At 36.4% G+C, this 13,161-nt stretch overlaps 1 protein-coding gene across 14 annotated transcripts in view; it reads left to right on the top strand.

The window, feature by feature from the left end:
• The window catches only part of MICU1 (mitochondrial calcium uptake 1), a 248,023-nt gene that overhangs the window by 90,413 nt on the left and 144,449 nt on the right, over window positions 1-13,161 (top strand). The gene's annotated exons all lie outside the window — the stretch shown is intronic.

Raw genomic sequence — 13,161 nt, 5'->3', positions numbered from 1 at the left:
AGATGTAGCTAAAAATCAAAGGAAGTACCCAGCTCAGAGCCAGTCTGCAACCATTAGGATGTTTTTTGGGGTGTTTTTTGTTTTGTTTTTTCATTCTTTTTGCCTCCAGCTTTTAAAGAAGTTTCTGTCATGCTACTTGCTGACTGTTTAGATAATAGAACAGAAATTTCAGTGACAACATATGATGGAGAACATAATATTTGCGAAAATATTTTGGAAAAAATCACTAATCACTGATGACTGTAATTCTCAATGCGGTATATAACATCAAACACTGGGAAATAGGGAAAATCTGGCTTTCAGAATTACCACATTATAATATTTAAAATGTCCAATTTTAATTTAAAAAATTGTATGGCATACCAATGATCAGGAATAAATGACGCATCAGCAGAAAGAAAAAGAAATTGACAGAAACCATCCCTGAGAAAGCTCAAGCACTGTACTTACACAAAGACTTTAAATCATCTGTCTTAAATCTGCTCAAAGAGCAAAATGAAACCCGTTGACAAAGAACTGTAGGAAACAAGATGAACAATGTATTAATAAATAGAGAATACCCATAAAGAGATAGCAATCCTAAAAAGGAACTGAGTAATAATTCCTTGAGCTTGAAGAGTTCAGTAGCTGAACTAAAAAATTCACTAGAACAGTTTAACCGTAGATTTTGAACAGGGAGATAGAAGAATTGTAGAACTTAGACTAACTGATACTATCTATTCAGAGGAACAGAATGCAAAAAAAACGAATAAAATTGAACAGAGCCTGAGACGCATATGCATAATGGGAGTCCCAGAAAGAGAAATTAAGACATTTCTAAATAATCAAAAGCTGAGAAAGTTTGTTGCTTGTAGTTCTTCCCTGCAAGAAATTCTAAATGGAGTTTTTTAGGCTGAATTGAAAGAATGCTAGACAGTAACTTAATGTCATTCAAAGAAATTAAAAAAAAGATTAATAAAGTTAACTATACAGAGAAATATAAAAGTCAGTATTGCTTTATCTTTGACTCCTTTTTGCTTCCTTTATGATTTATTTATTTTTTTCCTTTATGATTTAAAAGACAAATTCATAAAACAACAGTTGTTAGTATGTGAATGTTGAATCAAAATACGTTATTTTCATTTAAGATGTCAATTGTAAGATATTAATTGTAAACCACTAAGAAAATAACTTTGAAATATACAGAAAAGAAAATAAGGGAATAGAAACGGTGCACTAGAAAAAATTAAACACAAGAGGGCAAGATCAGAGGATTCAAAGGGCAAAAAATATGTAAGACATATAGAAAACAAATTATAAGATGGCAGAAGCAGATCCTTTCTTATCAGCACTTTAAACATAAGTGAATTAAACTCACCATTTAAAAGAGATTGAGAGGGATGCCTGGGTGGCTCAGCGGTTAAGCACGTCTGCCTTCAGCTCACGGAGTGATCCTGGAGTACTGGGATTGAGTCTTACATCAGGCTTCTTGCATGGAGCCTGCTTCTTCTCCCTCTGTTTCTCTGCCTCTTTCTTTCTGTGTGTCTCATGAATGAATAAATAAAATCTTTAAAAATAAAACAGATTGAGAGGAGAAAAAGTAGGATCTAACTTTATATTGTCTGTAAGAGACTTAACTTTAGCTCCAAAGGCAAGAGTTGGCTGAAAATTAAAGTGTACAAATAGTAGTCAAAAGAGAGGTGAGGTGATTGTACTAATATCAGACAAAGTAGATTTTTATAAGAAATTGTTACATAAGACAAAGACATTATTGATAAAAGGGTCAGTTCATCAAGAAGATATAACAGTGATAAATACATACATACCAAATGACAGACCCCAAAACATATGAAGGAAACATTGACAGAATTGAAGTGAGACATAGTTCTTCAATAATAGTTGGGAGACGGAGCACCTGAATGGCTCAGGCAGTTAAGCATTGACCCTTGCTTTTGGCTTAGGTTGTAATTTATAGGTGGTGAGATGGAGCCCTGAGTTGGGCTCCCAGCTCAGCAAGGGGTCTGCTTGAGGTTCTCTCCTCTCCCTCTGCCCGTCCCCCTGTTCTCTCTCTCTCAAATAAATCTTATAAAAAATGCTAAACATAATTAATTTTTAAAAAATTGTTGGGAGATATCAGTACTGCCATTTCAATAATGGATATAATATTTAGACAGAAGGTTAGTGAAGAAAGAGAACTTAATGCTGTAAACCAGTTAGACCAAAGGCATTTATTTATAAACATTCCACTCAAGAGCAGCAGAATATGCAGTCTTCTCAAGTGCACATCAAATATTCTCCAGAATAGACCTAATAGACCATATGTTAAGTAATAAAATGAATCTTAATAGATTTTAAAAGATTAAGATCATACAAGCATCTTTTTATTTATTTTTTATTTTTTTTACAGGTATCTTTTCTGATTGTAGTAGAACGAAATTATCCATCAATAAAAAGGAAAACTAGAAAATTCATAAATATGTGGAAAGTAAACAACATGCTCTTAAACAACCAGTGGATCAGAGAAATCACAAGAGCAGTTAAAAAATACTTTGAGATAAATGAAAGAGAAAATGGAACTTACCAAAACTTATGCAGTCCTCCAAAAGCAGTGCTTAGAGTGAAACTTAGAGCTATAAACACCAACATTTAACCAGAAGAAAGACCTCAAATCAATTTCCTAAAAACTGTTGTTGGCACTAAAAGGAAAGCAAACAAAACCCAAAGATAAGGAAATCAGGAAATAAGTTAATGTATTAATAAATGAAATGGCAAATAGAAGAACAAGTACCTCAAAAATGGAAATATCCCAAATGTATTGTTTAACAGCTGAATGGATAACAAATTATAGTGTATACAATGGAGTATTATTTGTGTGTGGATGCACCTTGACAACCTTATGCTAAGTGAAACAAACTAAACACAAAAGACCACATATCATATGATTTTATTTATATGAAGTATCTAATAAAAGTAAATCCATAAAGATAGAAACTGGGTTGTTAGTTGCCAGCAGCTAGGTTAAAGGAATGAGAACCGACTGCTTAATTGGTGTGAGGGTTTCTTATTTGGAGCGATGAAAGTGTTTTGGAACTAGATAGAGAGGTGATAGTTACACAACATAGTGAATGTACTAAATGCCACCGAACTGCACTCTTTGAAATGGTTATCTTATTTTAATTGAATTTCACTCTGTTTTTATTTATTTATTTTTATTTTTTTCACTCTATTTTTAAAAGGGGAAAAAAGAATGTGTAGTCAGTCCTCATTTGCAGATTTTGTGTTTATAAGTTTGCATACTCACTAAAATGTACTTGTAACCCCATAATCAGTATTCGCAGTGCTTTTGCAGTCATCCGCAGGTATGTGCAGAACAGCAAAAATTTGAGTCACCCTTTACATGTTGGCCAGCTGAAGTCAAGCAAAGTAGAGCTCTGCCTTTTCATTCTTTAAACAAATGTCCTTGGAGGGAGGACAGGAGAAAGGACGGAGAGAGAATAAAATGTCTTTATACACAAACACACATAAAACAAGGTTTTATATATATTGATTGGTTAACAAAAATGTTGTGACCAGAGGTTCAAGGAACCTAGGAGAAATAGGTCAGTATGCAGCACTTCATTTTTCATGGCAGTTTTATAGAACATAAATACCACAATTAGCACAAATCAGTTGCATATGGTACAGGAGTAAGATGTAAATGAAACTATTCTTTTTAGAGGATATGTTTAAGGAAGATATTCTAAAGGAAGTGGCAATTGAGTTGGATTTTGAAAAAAGAATAATCATTCATTATATATTTGAGAGGGAAAGGGCATCACTCAGAGTGAGTAAACTGCATGGTCGAAATACAGACATGTGAAATAGTCTGAGTTTGAGGAACCAGAAAGAAATATGATGTTTTCTAACCAGGGAGTTTATAATGTTTTGGCCATATTTATTAACATTAATATATGTCTACAACAATTGAAAACTCTAGGTAGAATTATTACCCCTCAAAGATGCAGAAAATCTTCTATGTATTTGTATCTTTATGGAAAATTTCAAATATAAAAATAAAGAGAATAATATAATCAATTTATATACACACATTACTTAGCTTCAACAATTGTCAACACATGGCTAGTCTTGTCTTATTTGTAACTTTCTTACTTCTCTTCACTGCGGATCATTTAAAGCCAATCAAGACATTGTATCATTTAATCTGTAAATACCTATATGTGTGTATAAAAGATAAGTACTAAAAAAGCCAATAATAACAATAATCTTTAAATATTGCACTTTTTAAAAAGAGCATTAATTTCTTTATAGTAAAAATATCCAGGCACTTCAATTTTCCCTGTCTTGAAAACATTATGTATAGTTGTTTTATTCAAACCAACATCCAGAGATGGTTACACACTGTATTTGTTATCTCTAAAGGCTTTACCCACAAGGTTTTTTTCCTCTTTTTTTTTTTCCTACCATTTACACAAGACAAGCTTTATGCCTTGTTTCACATCTCTCATTCTGCCTTTCACTTTTTCACTCAGATTGGTGCTGCAGCAGTTAGCAGTTTAGAGATAAAGCGTGACAGGAAGAAACCTCAACTATGCTATTTAGCTTTAGCTTTCTGCTTTAGAATATCTCTACTGCTATAGCATAAGACCTCTGCAGGAGCCCATTCGACTATGTTGGCATATGCACACATATGGAGGTACAATGGACTTTACTTTTTGTTGAGACTTGGTTGATAAACACTCTGTTCTCCATTGTTTTGGGTGGTCAATTCTGAGATACAAACTACATGGTTTCTCAGGTCAGCCAAGGAGAAGTGAGCCCTACTTGTCTAAAGCAGTAATCAGCTCCTTAATATACCCTTGAATTGGCTTTTCCTCCTTTCCTGTTTCACTTTTCTTGATCCTCTTTTTTTTTTTTTTAATTTTTATTTATTTATGATAGTCACAGAGAGAGAGAGAGAGGCAGAGACACAGGCGGAGGGAGAAGCAGGCTCCATGCACCGGGAGCCCGACGTGGGATCGTGCCCCGGGCCAAATGCAGGCGCCAAACCGCTGCGCCACCCAGGGATCCCACTTTTCTTGATCCTCTTGCACTGGTTCCCTATTTTTCAGGAAACCCAATCTAGACATCATTTATTTGTGAAAGAATGTAAGTCATTTACATTATAAAATTTCCCACATTTTGGATTCTACTGACTTGTATCACCGTATGGTATTATTTAATATGTTCTTCTATACTTTGCATTTCACCCATGTAGAAAATATATAGAAAGAAACTGAAAGAGGATATACCAAATGTATTCTCTAAATGCTGGTTATAAGGAATTATTTTATTTTTCTTTATATGTTCCTTTTATTTTCTAATAGATTTCATATGCATTTATTCAACAAATATCGACTGACCTCTACTATGAGTTAGACACTATTCTACATGGAAGGGATGCAATAATGAATAAAAAAGACAAAAATTCCTACCTATACAGAATATACAGTATTTTATAGTCAGAAAGAAGGGTATATAAAGTTTCTACTAGTTGCATTGAATTTTAGATTAAAAGCCTTTTAAATTAGTTTTAGCTTCCTTTTTGGTGAGATGTGGAAGGAGAGATTAAAGAAGGCTTCTGTGTAAGAGAAGAAAATTGTAAAATATTTTCCTGGTTTTTATGATAGCAAAATATTTTTGTTCCTATTAAATTATTTCTGAATCTAATTTATATTGGTAACTTTAAATAAAGTGCTTTGCTTCTGATTTGACAGTGAAAATGAAGCAAGACTAGGCAGGTCACTAAAGATTATTTGGTCCTTTGAGGAAAATTATTTTTTTCCCTTTGTAAATCATATATTTTAATTGCTTCTATGCATTTTGACATTCAATTTTGTAATCTTTTGTTTTTTAATTACTGAAAAATCTGTTACATTAACAGAATAGTTGCTAAACGTCTAATATGCTGTGCACAATCCTGGTTTTCATAAAAAGCAAGATTAATAATTGCTCTTCTTTTAAGATGATGATCATGAAGGAAAATGATAATGTATTAAAATGAGATTCATTTAGAAAATTTGGCTTCATTTTTGCTCATGAACAAGAATTTCCACATATGTTGACGCAACAGAAGTAAAATATGTATTATTCCTATATGGGTTGAAATACGTAAAGAATAAGGCTATTTTTTTATAGTTTGAATTTCTATGGCTGGACTCTAGCCAGTAGTTCATATTTCAGCTTTGTTGTGTCATGTCTTTCACACATACCATATCCCAGGATATCTAACAGATCTAAATTTGTAAGTTTTAGTTTTAGAACAGTTTAAAAATAACCAAAAAGCACACTAAATCCTAAAATTAAGCAGTTTCTTTTTAAGATTTTATTTTAGAGAGAGATAGATCATGAGCAAGCAAGGGGAGGGGAGAGGAAAGGAGAGAATCTCAAGCAGACTCCCCACTGAGTGTGGAACCTGGTGCAGGGCTTTATCTCAGGACCTGGAGATCATGACCTGAGCCTAAATCAAGAACTAGACTAAGACACCCAGGCACCCCTAAGTAATTTTGAAATGAGTGGAGAGCTGATGAATTTCAATAAAAAGCTTAATATTTCTGTACCGAATACCAAGAAAATTTAGAGTAGCCATAGTTAAGTAGAAAAGACATTAAATGGGGGAAAAAAAAGTACAACATATACTTGAGTAAGTCTCATCTCCATTTCTGTGCAATCTTCATGTCAGCACCATTGCTGGTTATAGTGGATAAGGTGGTTGCTTCAGGCTCTGGGCTTTGAATGACTCTTGCTGCTATAATAACCAGTGTTAAACATAACCAGTCAGTGATTGGAAGAATCTTTAAATATATAGAATATATATATATAAATATTTCTACATATTTAAAGAATTAAATATATAGAAAAAACTTGAGCTTTAGTCAGAGCAAAGAGGATCCCTATTTCTTTTCCACCATCTCCCACTGGCTGGCTATATTTTTATTGACCTGATTTTATCTCTGTGGAACATGAAAAGAGTGTAAAAAGATAAACACAGTTCATACTGTGATTTAATTGCCCTGTGCTCCATATTCCCTCTGGGATGACCCTTCATGCATTTAATAATCTTACCTTTGAGACACAATTTTATTCTTAATCATGTACAGTGGGTTCTGGTTCACATAGGAGGATTCTGAAACTCTTCCCACAGACACACCAAATCTGCAGCTTTATACAAAACAATTTTCTCTGAAAGGAACCCAAAAACTAGTTGAGTGACTGCTACACATTAGGCAAATGAGAAAAAAACCTCAAAAGAAAAAAAAGAAAAAAAACCTCATTGAAATAGGTAAGAGAGGCTGAGACAGACAGAGTCTTGCCATAAATCCCATCCTTGTATAGCAACCAGTGGTCAAGAGGAGCTGTGCCAAGGATGGACTCTACTGGAGGATTGGGAGTACTGAACCCCACAACTGGCACCTGAGAAATGAGTTTTTTGAGTCCTGCACCTGAGAGATGAGCCTCTGGAATATGTAGCTTTAAAGCCAAGAAACCTTATGTCTGTAGCATCCAAAGGGCCCATGAAGAGGCAGTTGCATGAAAAGCACCCAGTCTTTGTGAAAGAAGCCTATGTTACTTACCATAAAGCTTCAGCTGGAGGGGCAGGCATATAATTTTAACATATATATAGGGGCCTACTGAAACACTCACCAAAGTCAGAGGCTGATGGGCTCCATCTTTGCACTTTCCCTCTGCATTGCTCCAGGTTGCCAGTATCTCCCAGAAAGGAGCTTGTGAACGTGTCTGGTCATCTGGTTGTGTCACTATCACCCAAGACACACCGCTTGATTACTTGCCTTTGGTGGCGCCGCCAGTAGGGCTTAGGTTTATAGCTTCTTTAGGACTATAGCAAACAGAAACAGTTCTCAACTTTGGCACAGTACAGAGACTAAAAGACTGAAACATATCCCTAGTCTTTCTGTGAAAGAAGCTTTTGGCTTATTTTGAAGCTTTGGCTTGAGGGGCCGGCTTCTGATTTTATGTATATCTGGAGGACTGCTGAAATACTCTCCAGAGACTTTGAAATCTAGTGGGAGCCATCTTTGTACTCTCCCTCTGCCTTGCTTCAGGTCACCAGAATCTTCTGGAAGGGAACTTGTACACATGTCTGGTGCTCTGGCTTATGTCACTGCTACCCAGGACACACCCCTTGATCACCTGGCTGTGGTGGGGCTTATGTTTGCAGGTGCCACAGAACTGTAACAAATCGAGAAACAATTCTTAATTGGCTACTACCCCACAGTACAGGGCAGCAAACCAGAGGATGAAAAACACTCCTAGTTTTTCTGTGATAAAGGCTCATTGGCTTATCTTAATAGCTGCTGTGGCCTGATTCTAATTAAACATACATCTAGGGACCAGCTATAATCCTCCCCACAGACTGGGGAGACTGATGGGTGCCATCTTCATCCTCTCTCTGCTCTGCCCCAGTTGCAAGTGTCTGTGAGAAAGGCGCTTGTGTACATATTTGGCTTCCCAGCTTTTGTGGCTTCCAGCCAGTGGAGACATCTTTTAATAATTTGACTTTAGTAGCTAGCGATGGGGCTTGTTTTTACAGATTTCATGCATAATATGAAACAAACAGAAAAACAATTTTTAACTGGCTAACATTCCAGGGCTCAGTGCAGGAGAAGCAAACAGAAATACCCATCTCCAAGTCTTCCTCCGAAAGAGGTATATTTGCATACTTTAAAAGCTGCTACCTGGAACACATGGGTGGCTCAGTTGGTTACGTGTCTGACTCTTGGTTTTGGCTCAGGTCATGATCTCATGGGTTGTGTAATCAGGCCCTGCATTGGGCTCTGCATTGGACATGGAGTCTGCTTGGGGTTCTCTCTTTCTCTCTTCTGCCCACACCCCACGCTTGCCCAAAGCAGCTACCTGAGAGTCTGGCTTCCAATTAGTCTGAATCCAGGTGCTGAGTGAGATTCTTCTCTTTGAGATATTGAGAGGTTTTGGCACATCCTCAACTACTAGGAACCTCCAAGAATAAAGTAGACTGCTTGGACTATCAAAGGTTTGAGAGATACCAAGAACTAGAGCAGGGTTGAACAATAAGTTTCGATTTGTACGTGAGGTCACTCCTTCAAAGTTGAGACATGTGGCTGTTTTATCTAATGCATAAAAACCAACATAGAGAGTCAAGAAAAATGAAGAATAGAGGAATATATTTGAAAGGAAAGAAGCTAAAACCTCAGAAAAAGACCTTAATGATATAGAGATGAGTGATTTACTTGATCAAGAGTTCAAAATAATAGTCAAAGATGCCTACCAAATTCAGCAGAATAGTGCGTGAATAAAGTGAGAATTTCAACAAAGAAAACATGTAAGAAAGTATCTAATAGCAGCCATAGAGCTGAAGAATATAGTAATTGAACTGAAAAATTCAGTAGAGGAGTTCAACAGCAGGGTAGCTGCAGCAGAAGAAAGGATCAGTGAACTTGAAGACAGGGCCCATTCAAACAGTGTAGTAAAAAGAGAAATGAGAAAGAGTGAAGATAGTTTAAGGCACTTATGGGACAACATCAGTGGACCAACATCCACATTACAGGAGTCTTAGAAGGAGAAAAGAGAAAGAGGCAGAAATCTTATTTGAACAAGTAATGTCTGAAAACTTCTCTGTGCTGGGGAAGGAAACAGATATCCAGATCAAGGAGCTCAGTTCTAAATAAGCTGAATCCAAGGAGACTCACACAAAAACACATTATAATTAAAGTGTCAGAAGTTAAAAGCAAAGAGAGACTCTTAAAGCAATGAGAGAAAAACAACTTGTTGGGTATAAAGGAACTTCCATGAGACACTAAGCAGACTTTTCAGCAGAAACTTTGCAAACAGGAAGGAGATCATACCATATACAGAAAGTGCTCAAAGCAAAAAACTGCTAACCATGAATACTACCCAGCAAAGCTATCCTTCAGAATAGAAGGAGAAATAAAGTTTTCCAGACAAGCAAACATTAAAGCAGTTCATCACCACTAGACTAGCCTTATAAGAAACGTTAAAGGGAATTCTTTAAGCTGAAACAAAAGGGCACTAATTAGTAACAGGAAAACATAGAAAAAGAACAGACAATGAATGTATTTTTGAAGCATTTTTGTGCTGTTTTCTCCCCAACAAGGTAAGATACTTCAGTAGAAGAACCTTGTCTTCTACTTTTACTTTTAGTTCCTTGCAGTGCTGCTGAGTGTATATCAGGTGTTGAATAGCTGCAGTAATCTACCTGTTCCTATATAGCCTGTGAGCCATGAAATTTATTTATTTACTGCTTTAAAAAATAATATTTTGTGACATTTGAAAATTATATGAAACTCAAATTTTGGTGTCCATAAAAGAGTTTTATTGGAGTATATACATACTCATTCATTAGTATAGTTCATGACAGCTTTCATGCAATAGAAGAGTTAAATAGTTGCAACAGAGACTATATGTGGCCCACAAAGCCTGAAATATTTTCTATCTGACTTTTATGGAAAAAATTTACAACCCTTTCCAAAATAATAAGAATTATATGTCTTGTTCTCTGTTCCTGGTTCCTGACACAGAGCTCCTAAAGCCCTTATAAATAGGATCCTGGGGGCTACCAAGAATCTGTTCTTTTTTTTTTTTTTAAGATTTTACTTATTTATTCATGAGAGACACACACACAGAGAGAGGCAGAGACACAAGGAGAGGGAGAGACAGAGGGAGAAGCAGGCTTCATGCAGGGAGCCTGACGTGGGACTCGATCCTAGGTCTCCTGGATCAGGCCCTGGGCTGAAGGCGGCGCTAAACCGCTGAGCCACCTGGGCTGCCCAAATCTGTTCTTCTTATATGGATGGCAGAGTTGTAGGAAATCAAGCCAACCTCAAGTCTATTCCAAGAGTGCCTGGGTGGCTAGTCCGTGAAGCATTTTTGCCTTTGGCTCAGGTCATGATCTTGGGGTCTTGGGATTGAGCCCCATGTCCAGCTCTGTGCTCAGTGGGGAGTCTACTTCTCTCTCTCTCTCTCCCTCTGCCACTCTCCTCCTGCTTTTGCTCTCTCTCTCAAGTAAATGAATGAAATCTTTTTTAAAAAAGATCCAGTCCACTCCCCTTCTCTTCCCTTATTTTTCCTTTCCTCTTTTATATTCTATCCCTGAGATAGAACCAATTTTTTAAAAAGATTTTATTTATTTATTTGAGAAAGAGAATGAGCAGGGGGGCAGGGGCAGAGGGAGAGGGAGAAGCAGACTCCCTGCTGAGCAGGAAGCCCAATGTGGGACTTGATCCTAGGACCCTGGGACCATGACCTGAGCTGAAAGAAGACACTTAACTGAGTAACCCAGGTGCCCCAGAACCAATTTAAGTATAGATATTAACTTGGATTTAGACTTTATTTTAAATATACAGAAAATATAGAAAAGAATAGAGAATATTATTGTAGCCGTTACTTGGTTTCTTCAGATTTTAGTATTTATCCATATTTATCTCATATTTTCATTTTAAATTATTTTGAAAACCCCATGCATCTCTCTGAAACTTCATTTCACCACCTTTCTGCTTAGGTATAACTACTGTTCTTAAGTTGGTGTTTTTCATTCCTGTTGAAGATTTTAGCATTCACATCCATTGTCTTCCATCATCCCCTAGGGAAGAACAGTGATTATATTCATCCCCTAGCACTGACATTGGACTTAGTCATGTGATTTCCTCTAACCAATGATATACATTATGTTCCAGCAAAATCTTCTTAGAGTCAGTTTGTGATTTGCTGTATTCTTGTAAGAAATCAAGCCAACCTCAGAAGTCCATTCCAGGAGCGCCTAGGTGGCTAGTCAGTTAAGAACTCTGCTTTTGGTTCAGGTCATGATCTTGGGGTCTTGGGATTGAGTCCCATGTCCAGCTCCCTGCTTAGCAGGGAGTCTATGTCATATGTCCATGTTCCACAGGGAGGCTGCTGCTGCTCATCAGCCTGGATCCGAGGTTCAGTATTCTGTAGAGTAGAGCTACACCCAATAAGTAATAGATGTAGCATTGACAATATATAAGCCTTCCTTATTTTAAACCACTGAGATTTTAAGATTATTACTGCAGCATAGCCTAGCCTATTCTGGCTGCTACATCTCCCCTGTTTTTTAATATGTTAAATATATATTTATATGTATATGTTTGTATATTTACTGTTCCAGGTAGCTGTAGTTCTCTTATTTTCACTGCTGTATAATTGTATTTATCATTTGCATAAATATGTCAGTATTTAATTTATCCATGTTCATGTACATGGAACTTGTTTCCAGTTTTATTAGTCATCTGTTGCTGTGTGACAACCACAAAATGTCTGTGGCATAAAGCAGTGAGCGGTTACCTAGTTTATGCACCTGCAGGTCATGTGAGGTATACCCTACTGATCTCAGCTAGCCTTGCTCTGTAGATAGGCTCAGGTTTGGCTAATCCAAGCAAGGGCAGCTCTGCTTCATGGTTTTGTCAGCAAATTTTTCAAGCTGCTTTAAATGTTTCTCATCTTTTTTACACCACTGGGCTATCCAGAATATATTATTTTCATAGTATTGGCAGAAGTGCAAGAAAGCAAGCCAACCTCAGAAGTCCATTTTAAGGATCTGTTATGTCATACTGCTAATAGCCTGTTGGCCAATCCAAGTCACATAGCTGAGCCCAAACTCAAGAGATTTTCCATGGAGGTCAAGGAAAAGAAAGTGAGTATTTGAAAACCATAATATGCTAGTGTTTTTATTATTAGAAACTGTACTACAGGCAACCTTCTTCCATTATTGCCCTGGTGCATAATTGCAAGAAGTTATTTTCAGCATATAGCTGGAAGTAGGCTTGCTGGTCTGTGGGCCATTCCTCTTCAAATTTGCTATACATTGCCAAGCTAATTTACATATTCTCCAGGAATATATGAGTTTTCTCTTTGCATTCCTGTTAGCACTTGGTATTGTCAGATTTCATTTTTTAGCAAACTGATCGGAATGAATTGTTGTATCTTTGTGATTTTATTTTGCTTTCTCTAGCAACTAGTGAGGCTTATCATCTCTGAATATTTATTGGCTACTCATATTGCCATTTCTATGAATCATCTACTTATCCTCTCTGCTCACTTTTTTTTTTTGATTAGTAAAAGTCCTTTATATATTCTCTATTGAAAGCTGTCATATATATATATATATTGCAGATA

Source organism: Canis lupus, chromosome 4 (genome assembly GCF_048164855.1).
Source record: "Canis lupus baileyi chromosome 4, mCanLup2.hap1, whole genome shotgun sequence".
In the NCBI taxonomy this organism is placed as follows: Eukaryota; Metazoa; Chordata; class Mammalia; order Carnivora; family Canidae; genus Canis; species Canis lupus.
This window is presented reverse-complemented; position numbering and strand designations above follow the sequence as displayed.